This window comes from Coptis chinensis, chromosome 4, assembly GCF_015680905.1.
Source record: "Coptis chinensis isolate HL-2020 chromosome 4, ASM1568090v1, whole genome shotgun sequence".
Lineage (NCBI taxonomy): Eukaryota > Viridiplantae > Streptophyta > Magnoliopsida > Ranunculales > Ranunculaceae > Coptis > Coptis chinensis.
The window spans coordinates 51,226,818-51,245,873 of record NC_141459.1 but is presented as its reverse complement, the minus strand read 5'-3'; the positions used below and the strand labels follow the sequence as shown (position 1 = coordinate 51,245,873).

Here is a 19,056-nt window from a genome sequence, read left to right as displayed (position 1 = left end):
CTTGTGAGAGTTTTCCACTGAAGGTACTCACGAACTTCATCTATACTACAACGACTAAGAAATAAAACTATTGTTTCCTTATTTATGTCTCAATTATCTATACATCTCACTAGCAATGAATACAGAATAATCAAGTCGAAACCTAAGCTAATATATGCATAATAATCAATCATCTACCAATAAACATATATACAATGAGTAATACTATAAAATGCACTAACATGTCCGTTTATGAAATTTTGGAATAACGTCCTTAAATAAGTCCTCACATAAATGTCAAGACAAAAACACTCTGATTTTTCCGCTCAAGTTTCACTACTCCAGTGTGCAGTGGGCACACTTTACCTTACAATCTCAATGACACACAAAGAAGCCGAAGTCGATCAAACATATCTGCCACTTACTATCACACTAACCTATTCCTAATTGAGCTAGAGGTCTTATTTAAGAAGGAAGGAAATGGATATTCAAAGAGGACAAGTCTGAGTTAATAGGGTCTTCATATTACGTAACTAGAGCTTGTTCTTTTGCTTCTACACTATGTTTCCATCCTTAGCCTTTTTATTTTGGCTTTTTGACTCCTTTTATTCTATTTTTGGAGTTTTTATTTTGTTTCTATTTTTATTTTTATTTTCTTTGGATGGAAACTTCTTTTCTTTTTCTTTTCTGAAGCAACTAACTAATTTTTTGTTTACACAGGTTTTTCCTTTCTCTTTTCTTCACTCATCCTATTCTCATACTCATTCTATAATGGGTAGGTTGATTTTTTATTTTTTTTTAAAGGGTAAAGGATTTGCGGTTTATGAAAGGCTAAAGAAAGGCTCAGAGGGGCTACTAGCGGAAAATAATTCATAGGTTTGAATTTCTGGCTATATCGATCCAAGGAGGGCCTAAATTCTCGCTTAGGATATGGTATAGTGATCAAGCAAGTGGACGTGTGATTTCTCTATCCAGATTTTACTTCTCCCTTGTGTCATTTCTCAATTTTTTCACTCATATAAGGCTTTCTCACAGGATTTGTAGAATAAGTACTCTAGCCTAGATTTCATAAATTTACTGCCAAACAATCATAGATACTCATGCAATATATTTATAGAAAGATGCAAAGATTATTATCTACATATTAACCTAAGTTTATAAAAACTATTTTAACGCAAAAGCTACGTGAGACTTCTAGATTATTAAGAGCATAGAGAGAAAAAAAAAAAAAAAACAATACCTATATTCCTAAGTGTATAGCATAAACTTTTTATTTATATTTTTGAAATTTTGAAATTTTTGAATTTTTACTAGAAAACAAGTGCATATTGTACATATCTATATCCTAACAGATGCCTTAATTACACGTGTTTATATGCCACCCCCAAACAAGAAGCATGCTTTGTCCTCAAAGTATTGAAAAAAGGGTAGAAAAATATCATGGAAATGCGTAAAATTTTGGAGAATCTGCAAAACAAGGTTAAAATATACTAATATAGAAAAATAAAAACAGATGCAACTCTATATGAGTTCCACCCGTTATGGGGTTAACAAGAATCAAATTGATTGGGACATAAGCAGACACTAACTGAAACTAAAAACTTACCTTATCTCCCGCATTTAAGCATCATCCTCATCCTCTTCATAGGACCAAGGCTCTTTTGCGTCCTGCCACGCTATAATAACTTGCCAAGCCCTTCATTGTGTGTCATCAACCCGTGCTAACCTGTCTAGTGTTACTCGGTCTGATGGGGTGTAAGGAGCAACCAAATGAGGTTGCACCTTCCATCCCGGCTAAGTCATAACTCGAAATGGACGAACCACGCAATTGGTGGGTCTTATGACTTCAACCCTTTTCCAATCCGTGAACTAGGTACAGAACTCAGGTAAACAACCACACATTATACTGCAAACCAAAACAGGCATAAGAAGATACTTATGCCGCATGCTATGGGCTCTCTTAAGACTAGCCACTAAAACTCTGGGAATGTCGTATAGGCGACGTCCCTCAACTAAAGCAAGGAAAACGTCACCAGCGATACTATTTGCAGAAGTAAACTGCCACTCCCCTAAAATATTCATCAGGATGAATAACATGATGGTGCCTACATTCAGGAACAGGCTACCAAGGGCAATGTTATATCGCCTTTGGTCCATTATACGAAATACCCCTCCCCCATAATACTCGTGAAAATATGCATAGTCATAAAGGTATGCATTATCAGTCATATATCCCCACGTGTGTGTAGGATTGGACAAAGGCAATCCCGAAACCAAAGCTACCAAATTCTTACTGAATTCCATTGTCGTGTCATTAATTGCAAGGGAAAATTTTTGTTCTCCATCATGGTTACAATAGAAATTAATATTATTGTAGACATATGCAGTAAGCTGAGGTGAATATGAGTCGTTATCACTTACCAGGAGATGCCTCCATCCTAACTGCAAGATCTTGTCGCGGAACCAACCTCCATAGGTTTCGTTTCCCAACAAGTCTTCAAAAGGCTGCTTAGGTATAATTGTAGGAGATGTCATCACAAAACTACTCTCTAGAAAAGCTGCAAACGATCCTGGAACAACCCACAAAAAATTGGAATTTTTCATGCCTACAAAGGTCAGGGCGCGGGTGGCGCTCACATTTATCCTTGGCAGCTTCCTTATTCCAAAAAATTTAAAGCATTTGCCGGAAACAAAATATTTCCAAAACCTAAAACGGAAACAACCCATATTCCTTATTCCAAAACAAACCTAATATCTTTTAGGTTGAATTTAGAATAGCAACTTCCTAACTCATTGAAATTTTATCCTACCACAATATCTAATCATAGCCATGCCAATATCGGCAACATTCCTAAGAATCATCGAAATATTACTTTTAAAATGGTGGATCATATCAAAACAATGCTAAAAGACATAATACCACCCTCAAACAATTCGGGAAGGTGGGATTAATATTAAAATTATCGCATACGTAGAAAAGAACCACATTAAATTAAAATCAAAATTTAAAATACAATTAACTACCGAATTCAAATTTAACAACTTAACATCCGAACTAATAAAAACAATAAAACAACTAAATAACATCAAAACAACAAATTTTTCTAAACACTAGCCACGAGATGAAGATAGCCCCTGAGACGAAGAAGGGCCAGAGTTAGTCATCCTTCTTCGACAACGCTCATGCCTCACAGACGCCTCAGAAGAAGAAGAACCCCCTGGGGTGGCAAGCGTTCTAGCATTTCTACTCAGAACTTATGTTGTACCTCCATAAATGCTTTCATCTCTTCCCAACGCTCATCCTCGCGCTGGGCACGAGTCTCATAATTCTGATGTATAGTAGTCTGCCGAGTTCGAAGATCTTCACAAATAGTATTAAGAGAACGCATGCCACGATAAAGCACTGGCATGTGTTCTACATCAGAAGTACACTTCTCCAAGGCATCGGCCTCAAAACATCCCATGTCCTCCTCCTCATCATCCAAACTAACAACCCTATTAGCCTGCAACCTCCAAGTCTTCTAGATACATTGCGTGTAAATACTTGCATTTGAATGCGAGTTCAGCATAATCCGATCAGATTTCGGAGTAGCACTCAAACTCATCATGATCTTTGTTATCAACACAGGGAGTGGTGCAATACTCTTCCCAACTCCTCTAATCATATTTATCAAAAACTCAAGAATACAGAATTCATACTTCCTCTCCAGGAGTATCCATAGAACGTGAAGACAATTTAGACTGATGTCACTGACTTTCTCCTTGCCAAGCGCATTCCTACCAATCCATCGAGCTCTGTAATTTGGTTGGTTAAGAGACGATCGGGGCGAACACAATGCGAACTCGCATTGTAGTTTCCCTCCAAAACCGTCTCATTCATCAAAGGCTCGATCCCACCAATTTGGGATTCCTACAATGTGGCTACTAGATTACGTCCTTCCTCCATGCCGAAAATACGAGCCAACAAATGTCTATCAACTTCTCTCCTTATTTTATTCACCTTCACAAAAATTTTATTACCATCCAACTCTCTCGTCTTATAGAATTTTTAGACCAAATTGTCGTGATAAAAGTCATCGGTTGAATACCACAACTTCGTCCAATCCCTACGAATGATCTCGTCACAGTAAAACGGTGCGAAGTGGTCGGCAGTAAAAGCTTGTTCTGGCAAAATTCATCGTTTTTGAGCCATTGAAGTTTGGAGTCGATTTCTGCGCTTGAGACAATGTAGGAATGAAGTTTGAATCAACCTAACTCAAAATTTTGGGAGGTGGCGCGGTGGTGGTTCAAATTTTTTATAGTTTGGTAATTTTTTTATATTTTCGGTGGTGAAAAAGGATGGAAATGGTGATGGAGATGTTGTGGAGAAGTTTTGGAGTGGGGAAATTATAATTGGCGTGGTGGTATTTAGGTTTTTCTTTTTAGGGTTTAAAATCGTTAATGGCGGAAGTGGAAACAGAACTCGCGATCTGTTTTTGATTTGAGGAAGGAGACGCACGTGCATGCGATATTTGGGCCCAAGCCCAATTCAATTTCCAAAATTTTCCAATTTTTTCACGCAACTTCAAACTAAAATTTCCGATTCGTTACCGGTTCGATTTTTGCGAATGAGATATGGAAACGATCAGGAGAGAATTTCCAATCCAATAATCCAAATAACACTCTATTCAAATCTTGGGTGATATATAAAAAGATGGAAAATGCCTCGAAGTGCGTGCATGATGTAAGTTATGCGAACAAATGAAATCTAAATTTATAGATCATGTCAACCCGAATCAAAATACGATTAAACGGCATAAGCAAAAAAATGGAAAGTTGAGCAATCACAGATGGAAAGACCGACACCCCACCCCCAAACAAATTTTAGAAAACAGAGTTTAGAAAATTTGTTTTAAACGTGGGTCTTTTAAAGTCAGATTTTCGAGACTTACTAGATTACCACAAACTCTTTGCGCAAGATTTGCTTATCATGAACACGTTTTATGTTAGCTTTATAATCCTTCGCGAGATCATAAGAATCGCTACGGATTTCTTCAAGTTCATTCAATTGCAACTTGCTTTTGACACCCGCCTCATCAAAATTGAAGTTAAGGTTTTTTATAGCCCACATAGCACGGTGCTCCAATTCAACGGGCAGATGACAAGGTTTCCCAAATACAAGCCTAAAAGGAGACATACTTATAGGAGTTTTGAAAGCAGTCTTATACGCCCATAAGGCATCAGTTAGACGCTTCGACCAATCTTTCCTATTAGGATTTACAGTTGTTTCTAAGATCTTTTTTATTTCCCTATTAGAAACTTCTACTTGTCCGCTAGTTTGTGGATGATAAGGAGTTGCTACCTTATGTGTAACTCCATACTTTTTCACTAGAGATGCAACAACTCTGTTGCAAAAATGTGTTCCACCATCACTAATGATGGCTTTAGGAATGCCAAATCGACATAAAATATACTCCTTAACAAAAAACACAACTGTCTTATGGTCATTGCTACGGCAAGCCATGGCCTCTATCCATTTAGACACGTAGTCCACGACAGCTAGAATACATATAAAATCGTGGGAAATAGGAAAAGGACCCATGAAATCAATGCCCCATACGTCAAAAACTTCTACTACCATGATTAGATTTAATGGCATCATATTACGCTTCTTGATTCGCCCAAGTTGTTGGCAACGAACACACGTCTTGCAATGCACTTGGGCATCTTTAAAAAGGGTATGCCAATAGAATCCACATTGAAGAATTTTAGCAGCTATTTTCATACCACTAAAATGGCCACCACACTCTTTGTAATGGCAGAATGATAGAACCTCATTATATTCCCACTGGGGAATACAACGACGAATAATCTGTCCCGCACAATACTTAAAAAGGTAGGGCTCATCCCAGTAGTATAGCTTAACTCTGGCCAAGAACTTCTTACGTTCATTTCTTGACCAATCATCAGGAATAATATCAGACGCTAAATAATTCACAATGTCAGCATACCATGGTGTAGAAAAAATAGCATACAGATGCTCATCAGGAAAAAAGTCAGGTATGGACTCAGAATTACTATCATCGTCATTTGTAAGTCTAGATAAGTGGTCGGCAACAACATTTTCGACCCCCCCCCCCCCTATTTTGTCCTTTATTTCTAATGTAAACTCTTGCAGGAGAAGAATCCATCGGATTAATCTCTGCTTAGCATCCTTCTTTGCAAGAAGGTACCTAAGGGCTACATAGTCCGTGTAAACTTGAGTCTTAGAAACAACCAAATAAAGACGAAACTTATTTAAAGCATAAACGACAGCTAAGAATTCTTTTTCAATAGTTGTATAATTCCTTTAAGCATCGTTTAGAGTTTTACTAGCATATTAAATAACAGTGGACTTATTATCTATTTTATGTCCCAAGATAGCACCAATAGCATAATCACTAGCATCACACATAAGTTCGAAAGGTTTAGACCAATCGGGAGGCTGTATAATGGGTGCAGAGGTTAAGGCGGCTTTTAAAGTTTCAAAAGCCTGTTTACAGATAAAATTAAAATCAAAGATGGCATCCTTTAAAAGCATATTAGTCAAAGGGTCTAGCTATTTTTGAAAAATCTTTGATAAAACGCCTATAAAAACCTGCATGGCCTAGAAAGGCTCTAATATCACAGACAGTTTGTGGTATAGGTAGAGTTGCTATCTTATCTAGTTTGGCCTTATCTACTTCGATGCCATCACTACATATAATGTGCCCTAGCACTATTCCTTTTTTCACCATGAAATGACATTTTTCTCAATTTAAAACCAGACTCTTCTCTTCACACCGTGTCAAAACCTTAGATAGGTTAGACAGACAGTCAGTGAAAGAGTCTCCATAGATAGAAAAGTCATCCATGAAAACTTCCATGAAGCACTCTACCATGTCATTAAATATATGAAGCATACACCGCTGGAAGGTACAAGGAGCGTTACAAAGGCCAAAAGGCATTCGTTTATAGGCATATGTTCCAAACAGACATGTGAAGGTAGTCTTTTCTTGGTCATCAATAACAATAATAATTTGAAAATAGCCCTAGTAGCCATCCAAAAATCAATAAAAAGCATGACCAAAGATGTTTAAGCATCTGATCTATAAAGGGTAAAGGAAAATGATCCTTTCGTGTCATGGCATTTAAACATCTGTAATCGATACAGATTCTCCATTTCATAGGACCATGCGTTACAACATAGTCACTTTTGGCATTACATACCATGGTAATCCCTGATTTCTTAGGAACTACATGAATGGGACTTACCCATTTGCTAACAGAAATTGGGTATATGATACCCGCATCGAGTAACCCTAAGACTTCTTCCCTGACCACCTCTTTCATGGCAGGGTTCAAGCAACGCTGAGGTTCACGAGAAGTCTTTGCGTTATCCTCCAAATGGAAACGATGAGTGCAAATATTAGGGTCAACTCCCTTAATGTCGGCTAGGGACCAACCAATCGCAGAACGATGTTCCCTAATCACCCAAATCAAACGTGCCTCTTCATCCTTAGATAACAGAGAAGATATAATTACCGGATGACTACCATCCGAATCAAGTTGAATATACTTTAACTCAAAAGGAAGAGGTTTAAGCACCGGGGTAGAAGGAATGTCGATAAATGCTTCTGGAGGGTTCTCATCTTGAGTAGTGAAAACTTGCTTAGGCAGCAAGTCTTCAAACTCAGTAGATGGAGCAACAGAAGGGTCTATGAAAGGTGTCGACTCGAAGATGGTGTTGACTTCCTCTAAGTAGGAGTCATCAGCGAAATCTGAACTTCCAAAAGAAAGGAATTTATGCATATGGTTTTCGGAAAATATGTTATTAAAATAGTCTTGAGATAAGCTCTCGATCATGCTAACCTCCCCATCTATAGACGAATATTGTAATTGTTTCATCATTTTAAAACATTTACCTCAACAGAAAGATGGCCAAAATACAAGGATATCGAACCATCGCGGCAGTTTATAAGCGTGTTGGCAGTCGCCAAGAAAAGAGGCCCTAAGATGATTAGAACAGAGTCGTTAGCGACTTTCGTGCCGAGGATAACAAAATTAGCAGGATAGTAGAAATCCTAAACCTTAACAAGCACGTTTTCAACCACACCCTTAGGATACTTAATAGAACGATCCGCTAATTGTAACGTCATTTTAGTAGGTTGCATCTCCTGTAAACCTAACTACGATTATAAGTCTATCAAAATCAATGAGAGTAATGATAAAAATTATACTACGATGGAAATTGTGCTAAACAAGATACGATAATTCAAACTACGGAATTTCTAATTTGATGATATGAGGAGGAATTAGGGGGATTTGATTCCACCTTAACGCGACTTAATTTACTAACGAAGAATTGTCGTAATCTGAATTGAAATGCCTTCGTATAGCAATTTGGTCTTCCTAATCCCTAATTGTTCATGGTAATCTTTACCAACTAACAACTAGCATGTGAAACAATCAAACCCATTCTCATGGTGAACTAATTGTTTTCTAGAATGGAATGGAATATCACGAACTATTCTACGCTAATAAAAATCAAGCTTCATCAAGGCTTCTTCAAACCCCTCTAATGGAGGTTAGCCTTGAATCATTATGTTATCATTAATATATAAATCATAACAGGACATGATAAAAACGATTATAAATTTACTTATTTGATTTAAAATGGAAATCTAATCATGCAAGATTGAATTGAAACTAGTACTGATAATTAACTAAATCAATGAATTGAAGCTAAAATGATTTAATGAAATGAACTAGATTTATGAATAACTAGCTCACTTTATTGATCTAATGAATAATAACAAATGCTGATTCAAAACTGAATTTAAAACAAGGTAATTCAAACTAATTAATGGAGTCTAAGCTAATTTATTTTCTAATCTTGGTCTAGCTAATTAGTCTGCCTCTTTCCTCCCTTCAAGAAGAGAAAGAGATCCCCAATTTCGTGCATGGGCTTGGAGCCATGTTTTGGGCCTGAAAATCGAGCCCAAAACTCAATTTCTTCAGTCCACAGAGGTCTTTTCAGTTGGATTTGATTTCAATAGACTTTTCGTCCACCTTTGCTCCTCTAATTGGGTCAAGGTTTGGACCAATGGAAAGCTCTTTCCAAGATGGTCGTTTTGAAATAAGGTAGGCCCAATTCCAAGGTCTGAGTCTAAAGATACGGTCGTCGGAAGTTCTGGCGACTTTTTGTCTTTATTTGTTTTGCACTGCGTTGACTTTGACTTTGACTTTTACTGGGACTGGGCTTTAAAAAGGTTTTTTCTCCTTGAATCTTGGCCTTTAATCATATAACTTCTTAGCAACCAACCCTTGCTCCTTTATCTCGCAAAAGTAACACATTTCTGCATATAATCGAGTCCAATGCCTGAAATACATAAAAGCTAGTAATCAACATTAACTCTTATTTATTACTCGCATAATTGGTCTAAAAGTATTATTGTTAAGGGGTTAAAACTATAGCTTTGGGATCTTATCAGTTATGCACAAACTTTGGCAGTGGAATGCGCGACAGCAAGAAACTGGACAAGAGTTTGGTTAGAAACAGATTCACAGTTAGTTGCACAAGCTTTCTCTCATGGCTATATTCCTTGGATTCTGAAATCGAGGTGGGTTAGAGCTACTACTGCGCTTACCTACTATCGGATATCTCATACCTGGAGGGAAGCAAACTTCAACGCGGATTCTGCTGCAAAGCATGGAGCCACTTTAGATCAGGATGACTTTGTGTGGAGCGACGAAAAACTAAAATTTGTTACAAAATTGGAAAATCCATATCAGTTATACTTTAGATTTCCCTAGAGAGAAAGATCTCCTTTTGTTTCTTATGGTTGAAACCTAATTGTGTAACCATATATTTATATTTATATTAATATATTCACATTTTGCCTGCAAAAAAAATAATACATCCAGATAGGTTTGTATGTCTATTTCTTACACAATTGATCAAACCTATCAGAAGTTTTGGTAATATCATGGGTACGATAATGACGCTTCCAGTTTTAACTTCTTGAATAATTTTGCACAAGGAGGCATCAATCTTGTTGGTGTTATTTGGAAAAATAATATGTCCTATAATTGCTAAGTCTATTGAATTGGCACTCACCAATGCCACTTTTTTATTGTTTGGATCACCGATATTTAAGTGTCTAGCAATAAGGAAATCAAGAGAGCAAGTTTTCACTTGTCCATTTTTTTTCCTTTTCAAGCGTTTTTTAGAGATATGTAGGAAATTGATAAGCTCCTTTATATAGCTTTCTTTTAGATGGGGAAAAGCAGGGATTCCTTCGAGAGTCATTCCAAGTAGATGAGTACATTCTTCTTGTGTAGGACAAAGTTTATGGGAGCCAAATTTGAAAAACATGTCATTTGGCTCCCAACATCTAACTAGTGCTTCTATGAAAGCCCAATTGATTTTGACTTTAGCTAAACTTAGTGTGTTTCCCATACCACTCTTTTGCCTCCAATCCATCCAATCACCATCATCCCAATCATCTTTAATGATTTCTAATCGACTTTTATTAGGCACTTTGGTATTCATTATCAAGTTGTCCACCTCCTCCTATAGAAATAAAATAGTTCAATGAGAATATACAAATGTTGATTGTACTACATGTTGACATAAAAAATTAATATTTTATGAAAAACTTGATCGTTGAGACATGAATTAATAAACATATTCAAATAATTGGGTTTCTTTATAAAAATATTTATCTACATTGATTATATTAAATATCTAACGACTACAAAAATAAATATTTTATGAAAAACTTAATCTTCGAGACAAATCAGGAATTGGGGTTTTGCTTTATATAAATATTTAATGTAAATATGAGACAAATTTGTATATGCTGATTTTAGGATAAAACTCTTTTTGTTCTTCTTTAATACAGTGGCATGGAAATGACAAATGAACTCGCGAAGGTTTAATATTTGTAGATAGTTTTTTATTATTATTATTATAAATTAAAATACTATAAATTGAGTAATAATTGCAAGTGCTTGAGTTGCAAAAGATTATAAATTAAAAGTGAATAGATCCATTTTGTTTTGCAATATATACTTATATTAATAAAAGAGTATTGTTAAATAATAAAGTTCCACAAGACAAGCTTGACTATCTATATAAGTAATTCTACATATGAGTTTTGATTTATGCATCTAATAAGGCTTGGTTCCACATCTTCAAACCTCCCCACAAGTGCAAACACTAATGGATCTTTAGTTAGTGATGTGGTTGGGGCTTTTGACATCGGGTTTAGCGGCGTAACCTACTAGCAGTAAGTCTACTTGCATCCTTCCTATTGGGTTATTGGGACATGACATGGTAGAATATGGACGAATGATATATAAAAAAGTTAACACAAAAAAGTATAGAGAAAGTGCCACATAATTTAGAAATGAACAATACAAACAGTCAATACATGTTAAATACCACAATTCTGAATATAAAAAGTACTTCGTAAAACGAACAATTAAATAAAATGAATATATACTTTAAAAAGACATAACATATAATGTCAATGTTTCTCATTGTAGTAATCAGAAATCTCTAAAATATTAACACTGCAGTGAATATTTTTTTTAAGGCTTCTATATGCCTTCATTGAGACTATAGAAATTCCCATGAATCTGGTTGTTGTCCTTACTATGAAGTTCACACTCCACTCCACCCAACCCGCAACATTGTCGAAAAATAATCAATAGCTTAAGAAACTAATGTCTCTGAATTAGCCAACATCGTAATCGTAGAATTGCTAGAAATCAAATCTTACTCCGTTTTAAGAGAAAAATAGGAATTTGAGATAGAAACATTGGACTGAAGACCCAATTTGAGCACTTCTGAATGCGCTTGTGATCCTAGTCTAATACATGACTACCTTGCACATGAACTTAACATGCTAGGTAATGTAAACTTTGACAGGATTAAGTCATCACTTTGCCTTATACTACCAAAGTTTACCAATGCTCCCTCAAAGCATCCATTCTGGTCAAGACCAGATTTCATTCCAGGAGATTAAATATTTCACACTTACATGTTAACAATTCATTCTTGTGTGTAGCACCTGGTGCCATGTCTCCCGAATGATCATAGTACGGCCAATCATCTAATATCTAGTTAATTAGTAGATCTCACTTCTGATCTACTTATCCTAGTTGTATGCTCTAGGAGTTTAGTGTGTTGGATGTTTCTGATCAATAGAATAGGAAGAGGAGTGATAAAAACAAAACAGGCTTATAATGAGATTTTTTTTTATCTAATAATAATAAGAAACAGCCTACAGGGGAGTGTATCCTCTGGTTTCTTTCTCCGTAGCTTCCCTAAATAGAAATACAAGGTAGATAAAGAATAGGGACTACGCTCCTACATTCACCCCAACGTCTGGGGTAACCCTCCGAATCCCGATAGCGACAGTCCGTATAAAGTCTTACATTGTTGCATGGGGGGTAGTGGGGCACTCCCCCTACGCAGATTGTTAGTAACAAATAAAGAAATAAGCGGGGGTCAGGCTTCCCTTATTGGGACAAACCCAACCAGTTCTTTCTGGCAAATCTTTCTACTGCAACTACAAGCCTGACTTATATCGTATAGAAACTCTAGCTTAAAAAAACCTTAACATCATTTTACCGATTTATAACTATAGAATCTCCCTCCCTTCTTCTGAATCATAATTTAAAAGAACCGCATAATAATCATAATGTATCCTAACCAAGTCCCTTGTCTCTCGACAAATTTATGTTGCTTCTACTCATCCATTCATTGACACCCCATATCTCTAAATATAATATTTGCCGTGTTGAGCAACCCAAACCTGGCAAATGCATCGACCAATGCACCAACAACATATAAGTCACTTAGAAGACCCCTAATTACCTCCGCAAAAACTTGGCGAGCAAATTCAGCAGATTCCACATAACACATTATCAACTGACAAAATCTTAGAGTACGAACTACCATAGAGTTTACAAATACATCATAATGCATTTAAAAAGAAGGAATCATCTCACTAATGGTAAGTGAAGTTATCAAATTGAAGACAAAAGTGAAGCAAACAAAAAAAAGAATATTCAAGTACTAAAAAGAGTAACGACACATTTCTTTGCAAGTGAATATATTTGTAACAACATTTCTTGATAGCAATGAAGACGAATAAACAACCAGGGAAAAGGGGGGGGACCAATCACGCCGAATAAACAATTAGGGGGTAAAGGGGGACCCCAAGAATGAAACAAAAAAGAAAAATCCAGTTAAGTACCTTTTGCGAGAGCAGATGGTAGGTTTACGAGACAATAAAACAGCCAATGTGTAAAGGGGGAACCTGTAACAATAATCAAGTCGCAAAAGTTATTGAGATGAGAAGTGAATGGAGTTGAGATGAGAAAACAAGAAAACTTTATCAAAGCAGACAGTGAGAAATTTAAAAAAAAAAAAAAAAAAAAAAAAAAAAAAAAAAAAAAAAACTATGTTCCTATATCTGAGTTGAGAGAGAGAGGAGTTATCGAGTGAGGAGAAAGAGAAGAGGGCACAAGTTCCTGACGCGAGAGAAAGAGAAGAGGGAACGAATTCCTGGTGTGAGAGAATGAGTGAGGAGAAATTGGCATAATTTTGTGTGAGAATGAGGACAGTCAGACAAAAACCAAGCAAACCACATTTTAGGCCACATAACCCCGACCCGAGCGTTAAGCTCTGCTCACTTGATTAATAGTTGATTTGCTCAAACTTGTTGTTCAAGTGTATTGTGCTATTATTTTTAGTTTGGGCCTTTTAATTATTTTAGTTGTCAAGACTATTTTCGTATAGATTGTGAAGTCATTCTCGTCAATCGTTGTTTCTTTACAAAATTGTATAGTGAGCTTTCCTAATGATCATGGTGTCCTTTTGATTTTAATTTAATCTATTTGATATCGTTTCATGATTTTAATTGAGATGATAACTTACACAGTGAAAAATAATTTCTTTTCATAAAGTATAATAAGAAAGACACATTGGTTACAAATTCAAGTATATGTGAAAAACCAAATAACTAAAAAGTTTCTACATACTAAGAAAGCTAGGAGGGCACTTGAGTTGATTGTCTGCAAGTGCATAACTTCAAATAACCTGCAACACATATAAAGGTTGAGTTAGATAATTAACATTTACTGGTAACCAAAAGTACATCATTTATGTCTCATGAAAATTAATTATTGTTTGAGTGTACTAAAATGGGACACACATCATAAACTGGTCGGGAGGACCTAAATATTGCATGTTTGTGCATACTAAAGGGGTATTTGCTTATAAATGTATCTATAGCCAAATACATAACAAAAAGAGGTCATCAATCAAAACATTAAAAATTCCAAAAACCACCATATCAAAATCAAATATACAAATAACATGAAACAAAATCAGTTTGAGACTAACTTGAAAAGGGTATTGAGCGATTTTGAGGGCCTTCCAGAGTAAACTTGTACTTGGTCCTTTTCCTACTCGATGCAAGGCACTACCATGGAACATTGATAAAGACTTAACACACAAACAAATATCATTAGATAGTTATTTCTATTAAATCAAGTCCATATTTGATAAAAGAAGAAGAAAAAGATTGTTAGGCATCAACAATTAATACACCTGATTTGCAGTAGAGGATCAAGAGCTCTTTTGATCACCAAGGAGTGCGATTTCTGATCCGCAAAACCCTTCTTGTGCTTAATTTTCATGCCCGTGGTGACATAAGGTTGGTCCAGCCAACCCAACTACATCATATTTTTCCTCGAAAGAAAGTTACTAATATTGAATCTGCCACTGTTACTACTGTTGAGCCAGCTCTGAACCAGTCTTCACCTTCTTTAGAGGCTCCTTCAGTTCGTGTTGTACCTGCTGCTAAACGGACTAGGACTCATGTTGAACCTGTTGCTAAAAGGATTAGGTCTTAGGTTGAACCCATTGCAAAACGGACCAGGTATAAGGCTTCTTATCCTATCTCTCAGTTTGTTTTGTTACACCGTGTTGCTCTTTGTTTTCGTACTTTTGCTTTGTCTGTGTCTTCTGTTTTGGTTCCCTCGTCCCTTACCCAAGCACTAGCTTCTTGTGGCTGAACATTAGCCATGAAAGAGGAAATCTCAGCCCTTCATGAGAATAAGACTTGGGATTTTATGCCTTTTCCAACTATGGAAGAACACAGTTGGATGTAGATGGGTTTTCACAGTGAAGTACCTCCTGGATGGTTTTGTTGAGCGTCTGAAGGCATGTTTGGTTGCTAAAGGGTACACTCAGACATATGGGGTTGATTATATGGAGACATTTTCTCCTGTTGCTCGGCTTAACTCTATTAGGATTTTTCTTTCTGTTGTTGTGTGGAAGGGCTAGCCTCTTTATCAGCTTGACATTAAAAATGCTTTCTTGCATGTGTTATAAGAAGAGGTGTATATGGATCAGCCACCCGGTTTGTTGTTCCTGGACAGGAGAATATGGTGTGCAAGTTGAAAAAGGCTTCTATTTATGGATTGAAGCAGTCACCTCATGCTTAGTTTGATAGGTTTAGTTCTATGGTTATCCAGTTTGGTTTTCATCGATATGTCTCTGACCATTTTGTGTTTGTTTGACATTCTGTGTTTGGCATACTATTGTTCTTATTGTATATATGTTGATGATATCATTATTTATGGTAGTGATGCAGCAGATATTTCTTATTTGAAATGGTATTTGGGGCAGCATTTTCACACGAAGGATTTAGGTCTTCTTTGGTACTTTCTTGGGATTGAGGTTGCTCGTTCCAGTGAAGGTATTAGTTTGTCACAACGTCAGTATATGTTGGATCTTCTTAGTGAGATGAGGCTTCTTGGATCGAAGTCTGTTGATACCCCCACGGATCCTACTTGATACCGCTATGGATCCTACTGTGAAGCTTCATGCCAAACAGGGGGAGGTGTTTTCTGATTTTGTTCGGTATCATCGCCTTGTTGGTCATCTTATCTATCTTAGTGTGACACATCCAGATATTACTTATGCAGTCGGAGTAGTTATTAAGTTCATGCACGCTCCACGTATTTCTCATTGGAATGATGTTATTCGTATTCAAAGATATCTAAAGGGTTCTCCTGCTAATGGACTTCTTTATCGCCCTTAATAGACACTAGATATTTGTGGGCTTTCAGATGCTGATTGGGTAGGTGATCCTACAGATCGCCGGTCTACTTCTGGGTATTGTACATTTGTTGGAGGAAATTTAGTCACTTGGTGCAGTAAGAAACAAAGTGTTGTAGCTCGGTCAAGTGCTGAGGCGGAGTATAACACCCTGTGTTTTTATTCTTTTATTTTCCTAATAATAATAATAATATATAATAGATAAAATAAAATAGGATAAGTGTTAGTGGAAATAGGAGACGTGGGTTTATGGGATAAACCTTCTTCCCTATTTCTGGGGTTTTGTTTTATAACAGAAAGAAAACATAATAGGGTTGGTCAAAAAACACACAGCGAGGGTTTTAGAAAAAAAAATGGAGTTTTACTGAAAGAAGAAAATGAAGAGTTCTTCTGTTAGCTAGCAAATTCCATTTTTGCTGACCCATGTTTGCTTTGTTTTAGCAACGTGGGAGTGTTCTTGGGAACATAGGTGGAAGGCAGTGGAACCGCGGCGTGTGATTTGGATTCTTACCTGGAGCAGTCCGTTAGTTCTTTTATTAGGTCTGATTCTTATTGAAAGGATGTAATAACGTAGTTTACATTTTTAGCATGACATGAGAATAAGATATTTAATAATGTTATTCAGAGAGTTTATTTGATGTTTTATTGGGACGGAAGATAGCCTTTTTATAAAGTGAAAGAGAGAATTTTGGAGATTATTTTTGTTGTTAAGATTCTTTATGATGTGTGTTTTAGGTTTTGACATGTGTTGTATCCACCCCGTCATAGCCTGGGTTTTTAGACAATTGAACATAGTGATGTTTGAGATATTTATATTTTAAATATTCATTTTTTTTAATTGTTTAGAAATTAGGGCTGTGACATTTTGGTATCATAGCTTAGGTTAGCCTAGATTTGGAAGGTCTAGGTGATCCTCGGAATGTGGTGATTGGGTGTGTTTGAGTTTAAGATGTTTGGAGTACTAATAGAAGTCCGTTTTGTTTTAAGGTGATGGATGGCGATGAAAATGACATTACTGGTACTGGAAGTAATACCATATCTGCTGATTTGGGATCAATATTAACTCAGTTGGTGCAAACTATTCATAGGGGTCAACATGTTAATCTAGGAGATCTTTTTGCTAGGAGAAACAAGGATTTTGCTACTTTAGGAGGCCAAAAGTTCAAGAGAGAGAAAGGGGCCATTGATGCTGAGAAATGGGTTACTATGTGTGAGTCCGTGTTTGCTAAGATGCAACTCACTGAGGTGCAGAAGCAGGAGTTGGCTTCTCACTAGTTGGAGGGGTCAGCTTTATTTTGGTGGATGTCTATCAAGGATAATGTGGATGTGGGAACTATAACTTGGGAGGATTTCCAGGTAAGATTTGAGGGAAGGTTTGTTCCTAGTGCTGTTAAGGAGCAATTAACTGAGAAATTCTTTAATCTGACCCAAGGAGGGAAAACTGTTACGGAGTACGTGACTAAGTTCAATGAACTATCGAGGTATGCTCCTTATCTAGTGGATACCCAAGTAAAGAAGAACCAGAAGTTCATCCGTGGAGTAGAGCCATATCTATCGAGTTATTTGATACCCTTTGATTCAGAAACTTTCGATCGCGTGTTAGATTTGGCATTAAGATATGAACAATTGGATAATAAACCCAAAGATGAGAAGATTAAAGAGAATGCCCTAAAACAAGTCAGCTTACACCTTATTTCTAGTCAGCCACGTCAAGGGCAGAGAAAAAGTCAGCATCACCCATATAATAGGCAAACAAGTAAGCATGTGAATAAGGACGCGAGTGCTTCGCTAAAGAGATTTGATGGTAATTGTTTGAACTGCGGGAAAGTTGGGCATACTATTTGAAGATGTCCTAAAGCAAATGAACTAGTGGGCAAGTGTTATAAATGTGGACAGTTGGGACATTATGCTAAGAACTGCACTGGTTAATGTTAGGTATGTTTAAATTTGTTGTTTACTAGTTCCTTTATTGGTACTTAGCATGTAAGAAATTATCGTGTGATTATGAAAATAAAATGTTAGTTGTTTTAAGGGTTAGCTCTTATGAAATTTACAATTGAAATTGTTCAGCATGTTATAGTGTTGTTTTCCTAATGGAGTTTTCTATTTTAAGTAAGTATTGGCTAAAGAAGAAATTGTTATTTTAAAATTTCATATTTGAGTAATTTGGAATTTATCCAAGAAATAAGGAAAACCCTTTTGATAAAGGTTGGATTTGAAAGTTTTTTTTATATATCGTCCAAGTTATATATATCGTTGGTGTGTGATCCAATATACATAACATCTCTCTGTATCCATCGTTGGAGTTTGATCCAGTGTATACATGTACACCGTTGGAGTGTGATCCAGTGTGCATACCACACATTGTTGGTGTTTGATCCTATATGATGGTAGAGAGTTAGTATGCATCGTTGGTGTGTGAACCAGTGTATACTTGCATATCGTTGGTGTGTGAGCCAGTGTGCATACATCACATTATAGGTGTTTGATCCTATGTGATAGTGGACATAGTATAAGTCGTTGATGATATGAATCTGTTGAATTGTGAAAGAATGATTTTAATTAAGTGTTGGTAATTGAAGAAAACTAATTATGTTTATTCCTTTTAAGGTGTGTATACTTGCATATACACGTATGTCTCATTTTTATATTGGTTGACATACTGTTTGTTTGGTTAATCTACACTCTACCTTGAATCTCGGGACGAGATCCTTTTAAGGTGTGTATATTATAACACCCAGTGTTTTTATTCTTTTATTTTCCTAATAATAATAATAATAGATAATAGATAAAATAAAATAGGATAAGTGTTAGTAGAAATAGGAGACGTGGGTTTATGGGATAAACCTTCTTCCCTATTTCGGGGTTTTTGTTTTTTAACAGAAAGAAAACAGAATAGGGTTGGTCAAAAAACACACAGCGAGGGTTTTAGAAAA

The 19,056-nt window shown here is 36.3% G+C and overlaps 1 long non-coding RNA gene across 1 annotated transcript; it reads right to left on the bottom strand.

The window, feature by feature from the left end:
- Nucleotides 1–13,169: 13,169 nt before the first annotated feature.
- LOC147503891 (uncharacterized) lies at nt 13,170–18,670 on the bottom strand. Its single transcript, XR_015220288.1, has 3 exons — nt 14,399–18,670; nt 14,035–14,092; nt 13,170–13,310 (listed from the first exon to the last, which is right to left on the bottom strand). It is a non-coding gene; the product is annotated as an uncharacterized LOC147503891 (long non-coding RNA).
- Nucleotides 18,671–19,056: the final 386 nt, after the last annotated feature.